The 18,524-nt window shown below is 46.5% G+C and overlaps 1 long non-coding RNA gene across 1 annotated transcript; it reads left to right on the top strand.

Annotated features, from left to right (window-relative positions):
• Positions 1–3,073: 3,073 nt before the first annotated feature.
• On the top strand, positions 3,074–8,339 carry LOC110125023 (uncharacterized). Its single transcript, XR_011487435.1, has 3 exons — positions 3,074–3,510; positions 7,152–7,257; positions 8,143–8,339. It is a non-coding gene; the product is annotated as an uncharacterized lncRNA (long non-coding RNA).
• Positions 8,340–18,524: the final 10,185 nt, after the last annotated feature.

Consider the following 18,524-nt stretch of genomic DNA (forward strand, 5'->3'; position numbering starts at 1 on the left):
GCATACTGCACATAAAATTTGCTTAAACAACAGAGATTCTTGCTAAGCTTGAGAATGAGTGACTGAACTGATCTGATACGCCAAGCATTGTCCTAAGTTCTCCTGAATTAATTCATTTAATCTTCCCCACAGCCCTACAAGGTGGATCTGCCGTTATCCTCAGTTTACAGATGAGGATGCTGAGGTCCAGAGACCTTATGTGACCAAAGGGTGCTAAGTGGCTTCAGTTGTGTCTGACTCTGTGCGACCCTATGAACTGTAGCCCGCTAGGCTCCTCTGTCCATAGGATTCTCCAGGCAAGAATACTGGAGTGGGTTTCCGTGCCCTCCTCCAGGGCATCTTCCTGACCCAGAGATCGAGCCTGCATCTCTTATATCTCCTGCATTAGCAGGAGGGTTCTTCACAACCTGTGCCGCCTGGTCATCTGCTAATAAGCAGCAAGACCAGAACTTGGACTTTGTTTGGCTCCAGACCCCATGCTCTTAACTATTACACTGCATTTCTTGGGCATAGGGCTTCCCAGGTAGTGCTAAATGCAGGAGATGTAAAAGACATGGGTTCGATCCCTGGGTTAGGAAGATCCCCTGGAGGAGGGCATGGCAACCCACTCCAGTATTTTGTCTGGAGAATCCCATGGACAGAGGAGCCTGGTGGGCTATAGTCCATGGGATCACAAAGAGTCGGACATGACTGAAGTGACTTAGCACACATACTTGAGCATAAGATGTATAAATGAGTTACTATCTGTTTGTTGGGGATGCACACTCAAACATATATTTTTTTATATTGTAGTGGTTTTTGTCATACATTGACATGAATCAGCCATGGATTTTAATGGGAAACATGGTTGAAAAAGTCTGGAGGCCAATTAGCCCAGGGAATATGAACTCAGATGCTAGTGTGACCTGGAAAACTTTTCATGATCCAGCCCCAGTCAGTCTCTCAGATCCACCTCCTGCTCTCCTTCCTTGCAACCTGTGCTTTGAATTCTACCATCTTGAACTTGATCCTGACCGCTCCCTGAATTCCGAATGCCTCCTCCCCTCTCTTCCTCCCCTCTCCTCCTCAGCCTTTGGAACTTGGCCAAGGCCACTTCCTTCCCTTTCCTCTCTGCTCCTTCCCCATGCAAAGGTCTTTTGCATGCCCAGCATTTTCTGCACACTTCTTTAGGACCTCTGTCCCACTGTTTTGTAGTCACCCATTCACTTGTTTGTCAAGCACCTAGGAGATGGTGCTCTATTATATTTATTTGTGTATGTCAGGCGCTGGTGTGCAGCCTGGCACGCACAGGGGTGAATGCATGACGGAGGAAAGGGAAATCCACCAGGGCCCTAGGAGCCGCCCTGTGACCTGTTATGTGCGTAACAGCCACCAGAGGGGGCAGACGGACACGGTCCAGTGAACCCCACCGTCTGGAGGAATTCAGGCTGAGAATTCAGAGAACTATTCTAGGGCCAAAAGGGAAGTTCCCTGAGCACACGGGCCATTCCTCTGTTTAAGACAAGAGCAAACAAACCCTTCCTGGTAAGCACAGTGATAAAATCTGTGCTCTGTTTTAATTTTTTTGAATCTGGAGAATCTTCAAATCAGAAAGCTTGGGTTCTAGTTCCAACTCTAACATCCCTTTAGCTTGCTGGATCCCAGACAAGACCCTTGGGTTTGGGGGCTTTAGTTTCTTGATCTGGAAAACGGGAGGCATACTCATTTTTCCTACCTCCCTAGGATATTGTGAGATCCACAAGCAATAAACCAGTTTAATAATGAACATCTTAAAAAGGACGAGGCCATTATGTGAGGTGTAACCAAAATCAAGGGGTGAGAGGAAAATAAGTCCAACAACCCTTGTTCAAAATTAGCCATGTGGGTTGAAAACCAAAGTATCCATGTGGGTCAATCAGCAGAGTCCTGCCTAGGAAGCACAGACATCTGGAGATTTCAGGTTGGGGGTTGTTTAGACCTTCTCATTCACTTGTCTCCCACTTGACCATCCCAGCCTTATTGCCAGGGACCCCCTAGTCCATCTGCATCTAATGTCATGGATAATCCCTGTATTTCATCATACTTGTTCATATTTTAGAAAAAATTTTGCAAATATGCACAGATATTGCAATAAATAAAAACAAAAATCATATAACAGCTTTCCTTAGCTTCTAGTCGCAGGGTATGTTTAAAATTAGCAAATAATTCAAAATACACTTAGAATTGCAAAACGTGCCTATGGAACCTATGCAAATTTGACAACAGGGGCTCAGGAAACTCAGAAACGGCCAATCCAAACCCAGAACCATTTAACAGTGTTGGCTACTTGGTTACCCTGATTCCTCTGAATGAGCGGATTGGATGCCTGGGCTGAGCAGGGATGGGTAGATGTGACTGATTCCTCTCGGGGGTCTCTGATCTCACAAATGCCTCTCAAAATAAGTGTCTCTCTGCGTTCATGAGTAATTTAAGAGAATTTAAAGGGGACTCTTGTATGCGCAATGGTCTCACTTTATGTTTTATCTTTAGAATCCAGCTCACCAGTTGTAGCACGTGGAGGTTTGGGAACATTTGGGGTACAAATTTAAGCCTCAGTTGAATCAGGTGATGGAGTCCAGGACCCCCTGAGGCCCCGAGTGGCACCCAGAGACCACGGCAGAACCAGGCCCTCACTCGGAGGCCAGTGCCCGTGCAGCCCACGGCGGCGCGTGTCGGCGGGCCCTTCCCTCCGGGGGGCCTCGGGTGTCCACGAGCTCCGGAGCTGCGCGTGTGTGCAGCGCACGCTCCCAAGCCCGGAGTCCACCCCCGCGGCCCCGTTCTCGAGGCGCCCCCTGCCCCTGGAGCCGCAGGGCCGGGCACGCCTGCCTGCTGCCCGCCCGCCTCATTCTGTCTCAGCAGCCCTGACCGTCGAGGCAGGCCTCAGGCGGGAGGAGACGCTGCAGGCGGTTTCCAGCGTCCCTCCAGGCGACCAGGGGCGCGCGAGGACCCTCCCGGGGGCTGGGCGGCCTTCAGAAGGCCTGCGGGCCCTGCTTTCCGCTCCTCCCTTCCTTCCTCGGAAGCGCCGCGGCCGGATACGCGGGCCGCCGCAGCGGCCCCGCGCCCTCTCACCGGGCTGCGAGCGGCCTTTTCCTCTGGGTGCGGCTTCTGCTGCTCGGGGCCCGGGGGAGCGTCAGCGCCCCGGGTGCCTGGAAGCAGCCAGCAGCCGCCGGCAGGCCCGGGGGTGAGGAGGAGGCCTGAGGGGACGGCCGCTTCGCGCTCAGCCGCGCACACCCTCTAAACCGAGCTCGGCGCTCGGTCCTGCCGCGAGGCGGGCCGTCTCTCCTCCGCGGGGGGCGGGCGTGAAGAGACCCCTTCAGGCAGGGGCAGAGTCAACGCTGAGGTTCTAGAACCGGCGACTCCACAAGCCACAACGGAGACGGTGGGGATTGGGACCATCAGGCCTCCAAAGGCTTCCGGACCATCTCGAAGAAGACGTCGAAATGGGTGGAAGGTGCCTCTGGCTCCCATGCTGGGTGGCCGGAGCTTCTGCAGGTAAGATTTAGTTATATCTCAAGGAGAAGTCGGAGAAGGCAATGGCACCCCACTCCAGTGCTCTTGCCTGGAAAATCCCATGGACGGAGGAGCCTGGTAGGCTGCAGTCCTTGGGGTCGCTAAGAGTCAGGCACGACTGAGCGACTTCACTTTCACTTTTCACTTCCATGCATTGGAGAAGGAAATGGCAACCCACTCCAGTGTTCTTGCCTGGAGAATCCCAGGGACGGGGGAGCCTGGTGGGCTACAGTCCAAGGGGTTGCAAAGAGTCGGACACGACTGAGCGACTTCTTTTTCACTTTCACTTCCACTATTTGTTACCTCTGCACCCTTCCCCCAGACGCCTTCTTCACATCCATCCTTCCTAATCTGGCTTCCAAGACTTCCAGAAGACTCTCTGGATGGGTCCTGAATCCTCTCTTGAGCTTTAACTGGGAAAGGTAGAGGGTGGGGTGAGAGAAGCGGCCTAGGGAGCAATCAGGGAACCTTGATCCCAAGACCCCTCTCACTTTCCTCTTCTCAGTCATCGTCAGATCCTGTCCTCCATAATTAGCCATGCTTTCTGAACCAAAACCAGGACATGAGGTCTGACAAGTGTACTTATGGGGAAAACGGGACGTTCTGTCCTTGAGACTGGAATTGGGAATCCTGGTCTCAGGTTATGCACTATGCCCTAAACCACAAAATCAGGCGCATACTTGTTGGCTTCACTAGACTTTGTCAGTGAGGCAAAGATTTCATGTACAGGTGGATTCACGTGTAGAAGAGGCCACGTCACCATGGCTTAGGGACACCAAATAGTGTGAGTTGTTTTATGACGTTCAGCAGCGCTTGGCGCACTGCTTTCGATAATATCCCCACCACCCCAAAGATATTAAGAGGGACGACTGACCCTTGAACAACATGAGGGCTAACCCACATAGATTTTACAGTCTTCCCCTTGTATCCACAGTCCCTCCATATCCACGGGTTTGGCTAACCTCAGATTATAGTACTGAAGTATTTACTATTGAGAAAAAACCCTGTTCCACATGCATTTTACTTAAACATTTATTGCATTATATGAATTCTGTCTGAGATACAGTATTCTTTTTTAGATCTCAGGCATTTCAGAAACCACTGAAAAGCTTTTGACCTCAGATGCTCTGTCTATAGGATCCAGTGGCTAAAATGCCTCGGACATTGGATGTTTTAGAGGTCCAGACTCAGAGAAACATGCATACAGCTTTGCCAGATCATCTGCAAATCTGGATGTTTTGATAAGTGTTACTTTAAAATGTATGTTTGCGGTAGTGAGAGGCAGATGGTGGGCCATTGAAGTAAGGAAGGTCTTAGAAAGTTTCCAGAAATTTCTTGAGTCATCTTGACTGTCCTTGGGTATGAATGGAAAGTATGTATTTAATTTTTCTTGTTATTGTTCAGTCACCAAGTTGTGTCCGACTCTTTGTGACCCCACAGAAAGCAGCATGCTAGGCTTCCTTGACCTTCACCATCTCCTGGAATTTCCTCAAATTCATGTCCATTGACTCAGTGATGCCATCCAACCATCTCATCCTCTGCCACCCTCTTCTCCTTTTGCTTTTAATCTTTCCCAGCATCAGGGTCTTTTCAGATGAGTCAGTTCTTCCCATCAGGTGGCCAAAGTATCAGAGTTTCAGCTTCAACATCAGTCCTTCCAATGAATATTCAAGACTGATTTCCTTTAGGATGGACTGGTTTGACCTCCTTGCAGTCCAAGGGACTCTCAAGAGTCTTCTCCAGCACCATACTGTTAATTACAGGGGAGCAAAATGCCCTTGGCTTCCTAGGTAGTGCTAGTGGTAAAGAACCTGCCTGCCAATGCAGGAGATGTTAAGAGAGGTGAGTCTGATCCCTGGGTTGGGAAAATCCCCTGGAGAAGGGAATGGCAACCCACTCCAGTATTCTTGCCTGGAGAATCCCATGGACAGAGGAGCCTGGCAGGCTTGAGTCCATAGCGTTGCAAAGAGTTAGCCATGACTGAAGCAACTCGGCAGCAAAAAGCCCTTAACTTTGCTGTTTTGGCGTTAGTCGCTCAGTCATGTCCGACTCTTCGTAGACCTAGGGACTGTAGCCCGCCAGCGCCTCTGTCCATGAAATGGTTCAGGCAGGAACACTGGAGTGGGCAGCCATTCACTGCCCTGGGGCATCTTCCCTACCCTGGGAGGGAACCTGGATCTCTGGTACTGCAGACAGATTCTTTATCTTTTGAGTCACCAAGGAAGCCCCTTTAGGGAACTTAAGTGTTGGTCGGTGCAGAGGATTTCTGTGGCTTTGGGCCACCTTGCCATTCGTCACCACAAAGTCATCTACCACGAAGGTTTTCAGGTGCTTTCAATTTATGAGGAATGAAGAGGGATACCCACCTGAGCAAATACTGGGCATGATGGTGTGTCAGACTGTGTTCCAGGTTCCAGGGAGTCTGCTAGTGGCGGATAAAAACCCGCAAGGTTCCTGACCACATGGAACTTCCACTTGAGTGAGGGCTAATAAATAATAAAAACATGTAAATGAGCAAGGTAATTTCAGATGGCGTAAGTGCTAGGAAGTCAAGAATCTGACGATATGCCTGAGAGATAGGGGAGAAGGGTCTGAAGCTACTCCAGGTTGCATGGTCCAGAAAAACTTCTTTGAAGAAGTGACTGAGGCTTGAAAGCTCCGATGAGCCTGGTGGGGAAGGTCTTGGGGCAGAATCTTCTAGTCATAGGGATAGGTTGGTGCAGAGGCCCTTCTCTGCACTTTGGTAAATTTCAGGAATTCAAAGAAGGCCAGTGAGGCTGGAGCATGGAGGACAGAGGGACATCCCCGGGCATTCGTCCTCAGGCCAGGTGCAGAGGAAGCTGTAACAGGTCCACGGTTCGGGCCAGCGATGCCTCTGGTGTCCTGAACACCTTGTTCCCCGGGACTGGGCGCCCATTTTTTTCTGTCCCGTTGACCCCACCCTCGTGACTCAGCTGCTTTTTCCCCCTGCTGCTCTCTCTGTTCATTTCTGCATGTCTGTTTCCACTTGAGCATGTTGGGGAGTCACCCTCAATGAGACGTGATTCTGGTGGATGGGGTGTCAGGAGAGGCCTCTCATTGCCCGCTGTCTCCTCTGGTCCAGCTTCTCTGGCCTGGACTCTGGATCCATCCACTGCAACCAGGTTGTCACCACCCAGAGCTTCGCAGCGTACATTGAAGGAAACTGTAGGCTACGGCCATACCACCCTGAACGTGCCCAGTCTCATCTGAAGGATGCGGTCATCACTCCTTCCCTCGGGATCAGACTGTGCTCTGGGCCAGATTTAAAGAGACCAACGGCCTTTTTATAGGGAGGATATTTACAACCATGTCCCCCAAAACAAGCCTGAAAGCTGGTTTGTTTTTAACAAAGGGATCCATAACAAGGGTTTACTGCTTTAGCTACTCACTGATCCTAGCCCAGGAGAGCCTGCCCATCACCACCCGGATCTCAGCACTTCTGAATCAGCCGTCCACACAGCCTCTAAGGACAGGCTTCCTCCTGTTTCTGCTCAAGATGGCCCCGAGTCTCTCGCCCTTCCCACGTGCTCTTATACAACAGATCCCACCGTTTCTCTATCGAGAACTGGAGTCTATTTCCTCTCCCCTTAAATCTGTACCAGCTTTGTGAGCAGCTGTAACCAAGGAATGTAGCGGAAGCTGTGTAAGGGAAGAGCGTCTTCCGTCTTCACCTGTTGGAACATCCCCCCTTGGGCGCCAGCTGCCATTGTAAGGAAGCCCGATTATCCGTGAGAAGAACCCCAACAGAGAAGTATGGAGTCTCCCACTAACAGCCCCTGCTGAGCTCCCAGTTGGCGCTGAGTGCCGACTGCCAGTCTCATGCAGGAAGCCACGAAGGACCTTCTCACCACCCAACACCCCGGCCAGTCCCTGTGACGCATTTGAGTACCCAGTCAATCCGCAGCATTGTGAGAGACAGTGAACCGTTTTGTTCTATGTCCCCATGTTTTCTGGTGGTTTTTTGCAGAACAGCTCCTGAGCTTCTATAGCATCCAGGATCTGGGTATAAGGGGGTTGGATGAGGACAGAAAATAGGTTATATCCCGTTGCATCACATGTGGCCTTATGGAACTTCAGAATCGGGTACAGGTAGCCAGGCCTGGGAAAGTGAAAAGCAAAATTTTCACTTTACTTGATCATTGCTTGTTTTGAAGAATCATTAGAACAGAACTCCTTTATATCATAATGACAAGAAGCCCAGGCCACTCTTGCCTGGGACCTTGCCTACGTGGCGTTGGCGGTTTGGGGAGAGGATGCAGGCACAGCCTGGAAGGCAGAGGGGAGGACTCAGCGTGATGGACACTACTGAGCCTGACATTTATCTGAGGGCTAGAATGTGATACTGTCGTTTGCTGTAGAATTACAGAAGTTCACATGGATATTATTGTATTATTCAGATACTAATTCTTAAATGATGAAATGAGAAAGCTCTGTTTTTTTTAAAATTGGAGTGTGGTTGCTTTACAATATCATGCTAGTTTCCACTCTGCAGCAAAGTGAATCAGCTACATGTATACATATAGTTCCTGAAATGAGAAATCTCATTTGCTTTTCCTTTCTCTTCACTTTCTTCTTCTTCTTTTTTTTTTTTAGGAGAAGCAGCAAGAAAGATGTCCAACCTATTCTTGAGCTCCAGCCTAACATTTGGTTATTTGTTCTTTACCCAAAGTCAATATTTTGGAAGAATTTTGAACCAAATCATTCATGCATTCTCAGGTTTCGTGCATGAAAAATCCCCACAGTTTTCCACTTAAAAAGAAATAAAAAGTCTGAGCACTATGTACTGAAAAGCTATTAAAGGTTGTAGGCTGTAAACTCCAAACTTGGCAGGATGAAGTGGTCATGAAAGAAGGAAGTTCAAGTCAAGGCTGAATCAAGTAGCCAAAGCTTGTAAAGTGTTCAAGGCATGCAGACCAGAGCTTGTGGGGGGCACTGGATGGTGAAAGCCTGTCACGAGTGACCTGTCACCAAACTGAGTCCTCCAGACAAGAACACTTGCCTCTTGCCTGATCACTGCGATGGTTTCATAACTGGTCTCCCTGACTCTGTGTCTTTTTAAAGCACAAGTTTTATCAGGTCATTTTCCTGTTTACAAACTTGCAATGAGTCTGCATTGCCCTCGGGATAAATCAGCACTTCAGAAGTCACCTTAAAGAGGGACAGGCATGATCCGTCTTTGCTTCTCTCTCTGACCACGCAGCTCAGCCACACCCCAACTAACACTGTTCCCCCCCCCCCCGTCATGGTGAACTCCTGGTGTTCCAAGAATGTTCGCTGCTCTCCAGCGTGAGTCCTTGGACATGCCATTCTCTCTGCTGGGACCACACCCCAGTTTCTGTTTATCTACCAAGAATCAGCTCAGATGTCACCTCTTCCAGGAAGGACTAGGGGTACCTTCTCTGGATTACCATTGCATTTGGTAATTTGTCACGATGTGTAATCATTGTATGTTTACATGTGTGTGCACACTATTACACTGTTCATATCCCCCATTAACTGCCTCAAGGCAGTTACCCTGCTGTATTTGACTTTTTAACCCCTAAAACCCACATAGTACCTAACTTATAATAGATACTAGATAAATCGTTGTGGACAAAAAGTAAACAAATAGCTCTAAACCTCATTTACATTTTTTTTGCACCCTGGGAATAAGCCAGAGGAATATAGGGGTGTAGAATTTTAAGAGGGAGGACCTACAGAGTCAAGATTCTGAAATCCAGAGAATTGTTTATCCATGTCATAATTTTGCCTAGAATTGAACTTTCCCTAGAAAATAACATCCACAGCGATTCAACCTGGCAGTGTTCTTGTTTTCAGAAGTGTTGTCACAACGGACTCTGTGTCACAGAGGTTTGGAATTTGCTCATTTAATTAATGAAGATCATTTGAATTCCAACTGTGCCAGGCCTTGTGCATATTAAAATGTGAAGACAGCCTGCGTTGTTTTCCTCCAGGAGCTTGTAGTATCCTGGGGAATTGGTAATGGGGTTGGGTTTTGGTTTGATGCTATGGTTGTTGTTGTTAAGACTTCTTCAAGGATGAAGTTCTTTTGGAGGAGGGCTGCCCCAGTTGAAGGGAACTCAGCTGACCAATATGAGTTCAGCTCCAAAAAATGTTTTTAATTTTTTCCCAGAAGAAAAAACAGGCATAAAGCTCACCCAAGAGAAGAAATATGGATGACACGCCCCGCCATGGACACAAAATATTTTTTTTAAAACAAATGACACATGAACAAATAAGTAAGAGGATACAGGATGCAGATACGTAGACGCAAGAAAATTCAACCTATGTTTCTGACATACCTGAGTCTTAAGGATGGAGCAGATGTTTCTCCCTAGAGGCACAATATGTTCCTTAAATCCTTGAGAATCATGTCCAACTTCTATATGTGGAGGATAAATGTCTTTGGAGATGTTTGGAAAGGAAATGGAAGATGGTGAGAACCTAGAATGGGCCCTCTGTCTCCTAGGTTAGGCTGCAAACAAACCAGAATTGATGCTGGAAAGATAGCAATATGTTGATGGCATCAATCAATGGACCTATGCCTGTGGGTAATGGAGATACAGAATGGAATATCATAGGTGGAATTTGACCTTAAGAGGTGTAGGGAGGAGAGCTGAGAATATGCCTAAAATTCTCCTCTGACTGCTGACCACTTAGTCATCTTTCCAAATCTGAAATATCCACTCATTTCTGTTTTTCTTCTGAGATCTAGAAATGTATTTCAAGGAGAACCTAAGGATAGTTCAGTTCAGTTCAGTCGCTCAGTGGTGTCCGACTCTGTGACCCCATGAATCGCAGCACGCCAGGCCTCCCTGTCTGTCACCAACTCCTGGAGTTTACTCAAACTCATGCCCATCGAGTTGGTGATGCCATCCAGCCATCTCATCCTCTGTCGTCCCCTTCTCCTCCTGCCCCCAATAGTTGCTTGCCTTTAAATAATAACAGTGTTGTTAAATAATATATATGATTGACCCCAATCCTCCCCCTTCCTCTGGAGACACACTATGCCATCTGTATTTTCCATGTATATTTATACTTCCCTGACCCAGACTTGTGCTTGGGCCCATAGAATGTGGTAGAAAGACTTAAGCCTAGTCTTTTTTTTTCTTCTACGAGCATCCCTTTATTTATTTATTTTATCATAGTGGTTTTTGCTTGAGCCTAGTCTTAAGGAGTAGTTCCTGAATCTCCTGTTTCTCTCTGTACCTCTTCTGTTATCATGAGAAGTGCTAGTCCTGTGTAGGCACTGCCTTCTAGCAACAATCAATATGCATGGATCTGACATGAGCCCCAAATCAATGAGATGTCAAGTCCATGTGGACTTTTAACTTGAGGCAGAACCACTCAGGTAATACCAGCCTAGATCAGCAGACCCTCAGCCAACCCTCAGAGACAAAAGCAAGAATTAATGAATGTTGTTTAAACACTATTTGAGTTCATTTGTTACCTAGTGAAAACTGACTTGCAGGGAAGTCAAATGATTTGCAGGGAAGAGGGGAACAACGATCATCCCAGGAAGAGCACTCACGAAAAAATCCAGCCAAAGCCTCTCAAGTCTCATAGGGAGAGGGGCAAGGAGCTTCAAAACAGAAGAGGAAAACAAAGCAAGATTCAGTATTAAAGAATGGTAGGCTGTAAAAAAAAAAAAGAAGAAGAAGATGAATGAAAGACTGCCCAGCATTCCTGCTATTGAACTAGGGTTTGCCTGTGACTTAGAAGCTTCAGGATCTTCTCTGAGTTTTCTCACTGTGACATAGGGATAATGAAAACAACTACTTCATAGGGGTGTTGAGAGGATTAAATGAGTTGAACACATACAAAGAGCTTAGAAATGTGTCTGGCACAAGTCAAGTGGCATGTGCGTTAGCTTAGTGGTGCCTCTGTGATGGAGCTCCAGACTTAACTTCTGCCTGCTACTTCTATCAGAACTCCATTTCCCAGAATTTCTTCCTAACTGCCTGGCCTGCCAACCTACAGTGACTTCAGAATTGTCCCCCACCAAATGCAGAGTTAACAGCCCTCTTCACCAGCTCCCACCATTATTCACCATCTCATTTCTACAGCAGATCTGTTTTCCCAAATTACTTATCATGCCTCCCTGATCTCACCTTGACTGATATCCCTACCTCTAACACGTTAACTTATGAGTTGGGAGAGAAGACATGGCATCTTTGAAAACTTAGGATTTTTTCCAAAAAAGTTTGCTTTCCCATAACCCTAAACATTTCCGTTCTCAACTATAGCCCCTCACCCACCATCTCCCTAGACTTTTCTGTAGGAGGCCTTTGAGCAGCCATGAATGAATATCGGCTGCTGAAACCCTCATGAAACAAATATTCAACTCCTGGCTTCAGAGCACTGATGGGTGGGGTTAGCCACTGGTCTGTCATCGCATTTCACAATCAAAGCAGTAGATTATCCCTAAGACTAAAACAAAAAAGGAACTCTATCTACATCAATACTGCTATTTTCCCAAGTTCCCAGAACGAGTTGTACAGAAAAATACAAATGCTATGAAGATGGGTCCAAGTGAAACACAGAATTCATAACAAGAGGATGTTGTTACTCCAGAAAAAGGCAACCCAGCGGGCTTTGGGTTAGTATTGCAGTCATGAAAACAAGTTCGACGTCCGTGTCAGATAAACAATCGTCGTCACAGCTCTGGAAGCTTAGAAAGTGAGTCATCCTGAGGAGCAGGCGCTGAAGACGTGGAGGCAGGCGTTTACCTCAGCCCTCTGGCAGCTGACAGGCACATTCTTTCTTCCCCGTGATGCTGTCTCTGGGAGAGGCGCTGCAGCCATGAGCACCAGCATCTCCTTTTCCACTGAAATGCCATTCACCTCTTCCTCCCCAAGACATCTGTGTGTCCTTCCCCTAACCTTCTGCTATCCTTGGGAGTGGTCATTCTCTGCCACCAATGGATTTCCTCCTTGGTGGAGAGAAAGTACTTCAAAAAGCCTCTCCTTGCAAGAGGGATGCATCGTTAAGACTTCCCACCGGAGATGCGTTGGCTGAGTCCACGGGACAGAGAATAGAGTGGGTCCAGTCCCAAACCCAGTCAACCAGCAAAGGAAGAAAGGGGCTGAAAGGGGGATCAGAGACTGGCTGGGGTAGACGCAAGGTCAACGTCAGTGTGTGTGTGTGTGTGTGTGTGTGTGTGTGTGTGTGTGTGTGCAGGGGTCCTGTCAACAGGAAGTCATGGCTGGGGTGAGGTCCACAGCACGGCCAGAGATGGAGGCAAGGAGGAGGGTTCGGGCAGGAGAGGGTGAGGGGCCCCTGATTCTGCAGCCTGGGCTGGAGCTGGGGCAGGTCGAGAGGCATCACCAGGGCTCTGCCGATTGCACTGTCAGCCTTTCTTCCTTCTGAGTCTGCTTCATGACAGGACCAGGAGTTTCTACAGGCATAGGCCATCAGAGGCTGAGCATGCAGGAAGCAGTGTGGTATAGAGGAGGCGTGTCAGCCTTCTGCTCCAAGACACGTGATCACAGTGTTCCCAGAAGCGTTACTCGTAATTGCTACCAGCCTGAAACTAACCAAACTACCTCCGCTGCAGAATGGATCCCAAGTGGAACTTTATTTATAAGCACATTGTGGCTGATTTGTGCAGTGGAATACTGTATTAGACCCCTGGGTTACCATAGCAAGTTACCATAAACTGGTGGCTTCCCATCACAGAAACGTATTCTTCCCAATTCAGGAGGCTAGAAGTTCACAGTCAAGATTTTGGCCAGGCCGGTTCCTCCTGGCTCCTGGGACAGAGGTTTTGCTCTGTCTTCCCCATGGCTTCTGGGGCTTGCCTGCAACCACTGTGGCTTGTGGCTGCATCACTCTGTCTTATCATGACCTTCTCCTCTCGATATCTTCTTGTAAGACATTGGTCATGGGGTTCAGACTCCACCCTAATCCAGTATGATCTCATTTTAAATGATCACATCTGCAAAGACCCTATTCCAAAGAAGGCCACATTCTGAGGTTTTAGGTGAACATAAATTTTGGAAAGACACTGTTCAACGTAGTACAAATACTATAAAACAGTGAAACTGATTGAACTACAGCCACATGCAAAGTGTGAATGAAACCTTCAAACCCAATATTTGATGAAAGAAGCTAGACACAAAGGAATATGTACTGTGATATCACACCATGAAGTTCAAGGTTTACTGTAGTGTTCAGGGGTGATGATGGTACCATAGCAAAAAGCAAGTCCATGATTCCCATAAAAATCAGAACAGTGGTGACCTTGAGGAGGAGACAGGAAAGGGGGCATGGCAGGGGTTTCTGGGATGCTGGAATGTTTTATTTCTTTTTATTTTTGGTGAGAACAGTTTATAATTTATTTTAAAAGACATAATTACCTCCTGAGAAATCTGTATGCAGGTCAAGAAGCAATAGTTAGAATCTGACATGGAATAATGGACTGGTTCCAAGTTGGGAAAGGAGTATGTCAATGCTGTATATTGTCATTCTGCTTATTTAACTTATATGCAGAGTACATCATGTGAAACGCTGGGCTGGATGAAGCAAAAGCTGGAATCAAGATTGCCGGGAGAAATACCAATAACCTCAGATAAGCAGATGACACCACCCTTATGGCAGAAAGCGAAGAGGAACTGAAGAGCCTCTTGATGAAAGTGAAAGAGGAGAGTGAAAATGCTGGCTTAAAGCTCAACATTCAAAAAAACTAAGATCATGGCATCCAATCCCATCACTTTATGGCAAATAGATGGAGAAATGATGGAAACTGTGAAAGACTATTTTCTTGGGCTCCAAAATCACTGCAGATGGTGACTGCAGCCATGAAATTAAAAGATGCTTGCTCCTTGGAAGAAAAGCTATGACAAACCTAGACAGCATATTAAAAAGCAGAGACATTATTTTGCTGACAAAGGTCTATATAATCAAAGCTATGGTTTTTCCAATAGTCATGTATAGATGTGAGAGTTGGACCATAAAGAAAGCTGAGAGCTGAAGAATTGATGCTTTTGAACTGTGGTGTTGGAGAAGACTCTTGAGAGTCCCTTGGACTGTAAGGAGATCCAACCAGTTCATCCCAAAGGAAATCAGTGCTGAATATTCATTGGAAGGACTGATGCTGAAACTGATACTCCAATATTTTGGCCACTTGATGCAAAAAACTGACTCATTAGAAAAGACTCTGATGTTGGGCAAGATTGAGGGCAGGAGGAGAAGAGGATGACAGAGGATGAGATGGTTGGATGGCATCACCGACTCGATGGGCATGAGTTTGTGTAGACTCCGGGAACTGGTGACGAACAGGGAAGCCTGGTGTGCTGCAGTCCATGGGGTCGCAAAGAGTCGGACACAACTGAGCAACTGAACTGAACTGAACTCAGTTGGATTATAAATGTGTAAATTATTCCTGTTAATATATATAAAAAACTGATAACAATGGTTGTCTTGAGGGGGAATAGGGGAATGGTGGTATCTGGGTGGCCCACTGGACCAACACGGGAGACTTATTTTTCATTGTATACTCCAAATTGTGTAAGATATGAAGATGTAACCTATGAAAAAATTAAGATAAACTAATATTTGGTTTGTCTCCTCTGAAGAAATAGGTAATATTGAGCCCTGTTTTTAAAATTTAACAAAAAATATAACAATAGCAACAAAAATGAACTTTGGCCTTTATCTCACGTATTATACAAAACAAATTCAAAACCGACCATGGGTTTAAATATAAAAATGTAAAACTAAAACAGGAGAAAAATTCCCTGATTTGGGGTCAGGCAGAATGCCAAACCCACTCCAGTGCTCTTGCCTGGAAAATCCCATGGACGAAGGAGCCTGGTGGGCTGCAGTCCATGGGGTCGCTAAGAGTCGGACACAAATGAGCGACTTCACTTTCACTTTTCACTTTCATGCATTGGAGATGGAACTGGCAACCCACTCCAGTGTTCTTGCCTGGAGAATCCCAGGGACGGGGAGCCTGGTGGGCTGCCGTCTATGGGGTCGCACAGAGTCGGACACGACTGAAGTGACTTAGCAGCAGCAGCAGCAGCAGAATGCCAAACACACAAACCACAAAAGTAATTGGTAAAGTGAACTTGATCACAATGTAGAGCTTCTATTCTGCAAAAGAAAATAAAGACAAGTCACAGACTAAGAGAAAATATTTACAAATCACGTATCTGAAAAACAACTTTTATCCAGGATACAAAAAAGACTCTCAAGATTCATTAAGAAAACAAACAACCCAATTAAAAGATGGGCAAAAAAATCTGAATAGATCCTTCACCAAAGCAAAGATCAGTTCAGTTCAGTCGCTCAGTCATGTCTGACTCTTTGTGATCCCATGGACTGCAGCACGCCAGGCCTCCCTATCATCACCAACTCCTGGAGCTTGCTCAGACTCATGTCCATCGAGTCGATGATGCCATCCAACCATCTCATCCTCTGTCGTTCCCTTCTCCTCCTGCCCTCAATCTTTCCTAGCATCAATCTTTTCCAATGAGTCACCTCTTGGCATCAGGTGGTCAAAGTATTGGAGTTTCCGCTTCAGCATCAATCCTTCCAATGAATACTCAGGACTGATTTCCTTTACAGATACAGATGGCAAATAAACACATGAAAAGATGCTCAATATCATTATTCATTAGAGAAATGAAAAATCAAACCATAATGAGATATCGGTAAATCTGTTGTTGTTGTTCAGTCACAAAGTTGTGTCTGACTCTTTGTGACCCCATGGACCCCTTGAAACTATTTGTCACCTCCACTTATAATCAAAAGAGATTTTATTTAGGTCACCCTGAATTGCCTAGTGGTTTTCCCTACTTTCTTCTTCTACTCCTAATTTTGCAATAAGGAGCTCATGATCTGAGCCATGGTCAGCTCCAGGTCTTATTTTTCTGACTGTGTAGAGTATTTCCATTTTTGACTGCTAAGAACATAATCAATCTGACTTCAGTATGGATCATCTGTTGATGCCCAAATGTACAATTGTCTCTTGTGTTGCTGGAAAAGATTGTCTGCTATGACCAGCATGTTCTCTTGACAAAATTCGATTAAGTCTTTACCCTGCTTCATTTTGTACTCCAAAGCCAAACTTTCCTGTTACTCCAGGTATTTCTTGAATTCCTACTTTTGCATTCCAATCCTCTATGATGAAAAGGATATTTTTTTGGTGTAAGTCTAGAAGGTGTTGTAGGTCTTCATAGAACCAGTCAACTTCAGCATCAGTGGTTGGGGCATAGACTTGGATTACTGTGATGTTCAATGGTTTGCTTTGGAAAAGATCTGAAGTCATCATGTTGCTTTTGAGACTGCACCCAAGTACACCGCATTTCAGACTCTTTTTTTTTTTTTACTATGAGGGCTACTCCATTTCTTCTAAGGGATTCTTGCCCACAGTAGTAGATATAATGGCCATCTGAACTACATTTGTCCATTCTGGTCCATTTTAGCTCACTGATTCCTAAAATGTCAACGTTCACTCTTGCCATCTCCTGCTTGACCACGTCCAATTTACCTCGATTCATGGACCTAACATTCCAGGTTCCTGCACAATACTGTTCTTTATAGCATCAGACTTGACTTTTACCACCAGACACATCTACAGCTGAGCATTGTTTCCTCTTTGTCTCAGCTGCTTCATTCTTTCTGGAGCTGTTAGTAACTGCCCTCCATTCTTCTCCAGTAGCATTTTGGACACCTTCTGATCTGGGAGGCTCATCTTCCAGTGTCATATCTTTTTGCCTTTTTGTACTTTCCGTAGGGTTCTCTAGGCAAGAATACTGGAGATAGTTGCCATTTCCTCCTCCAGTCTAGCACATTTTGTCAGAAACTCTTCATTATGACCTGTCCACCTTGGGTGACCCTGCACAACATGGCTCATAGCTTCACTGAGTTACACAAGCCCCTTCACCATGACAAGGCTGTGATCTATGAAGGGGGCATACAGAATAGCATCATACAGAACTGCAAATAGTATAGGCCAGCCCACTGGGAGGGATTCCCTGGTGTCTGAGTGGTAAAGAATTTGCCTGCAATGCAGGAGACACGGGTTTGATCCCTGGGTCAGGAAGATCCCCTGGAGAAGGAAATGGCAACCCACTCCAGTATTCTTGCCTGGGAAATCCCATGGACAAAGAGCCTGGCGGGCTACAGTCCATGGGGCTGCAATAGAGTCAGACATGACTTAGCGACTAAACAACAACAGCAACAATAACCCACTGAGAACTAAGTTATTCCAACCTCCCCAATCATTTCGTTGTGTTACAACAAGTGTAAAGTTAATCCAATTTAAACCCTTGTGCTTGAAATTGGTCTTACTTGTCCTCCTAAATTTAAAATTAAATATGTCCTACTCCATTGTGAGGAAAAGTTCTGGTCGTATCCCATTGAATATCTACGCTTCTTTAAAAACACAGGAATTTAGTTCTCCTGATACCTCACTACATAGGTATCCCAATAAGATACAGTACTTGACGTCAGGAAGAGTCTCGATGGGCAGAGCTTTCTCTAAGTCCTACACTTGTGTAATCATTACTTGTTTTGCTGATGGGTGAACTGAGACATGCTTTCTAGGTGGCGCTAGAGGTAAAGACTCCCCCTGGATTGGGAAGGTCCCCTGGAGGACGGTAAGGCAACCCACTCCCGTCTTCTTGCCTGGAGAATCCCATGGACAGAGCAGCCTGGGGCGCTCCAGTCCACGGGGTTGCAAAGAGTCGGACACGACTGAAGTGACTTAGCACACACACTGAGACATGGGGAGGAATCCACTTCAAAAAGCAGAAGCAAGTCAAGCACACCTGGAGTTGCCTGGGCCTAGGCCCCTCTGTGTCAAGGGATTTAAGGCAAGGTAGCAACCTCCCTGCACGGTCATCATTTTCTGTACAACGGGACTAACAATATCTCACTTACGGGGCTGTAAGTGTTTACGATGGTGCCTGGTTAGTCTGAGTAAGTTTCAGTGGAGGATCTTATTGGAGAGTGTGGTTGACTGTCCA

The sequence above is a fragment of the Odocoileus virginianus genome, chromosome 4 (genome assembly GCF_023699985.2).
Source record: "Odocoileus virginianus isolate 20LAN1187 ecotype Illinois chromosome 4, Ovbor_1.2, whole genome shotgun sequence".
NCBI lineage: Eukaryota > Metazoa > Chordata > Mammalia > Artiodactyla > Cervidae > Odocoileus > Odocoileus virginianus.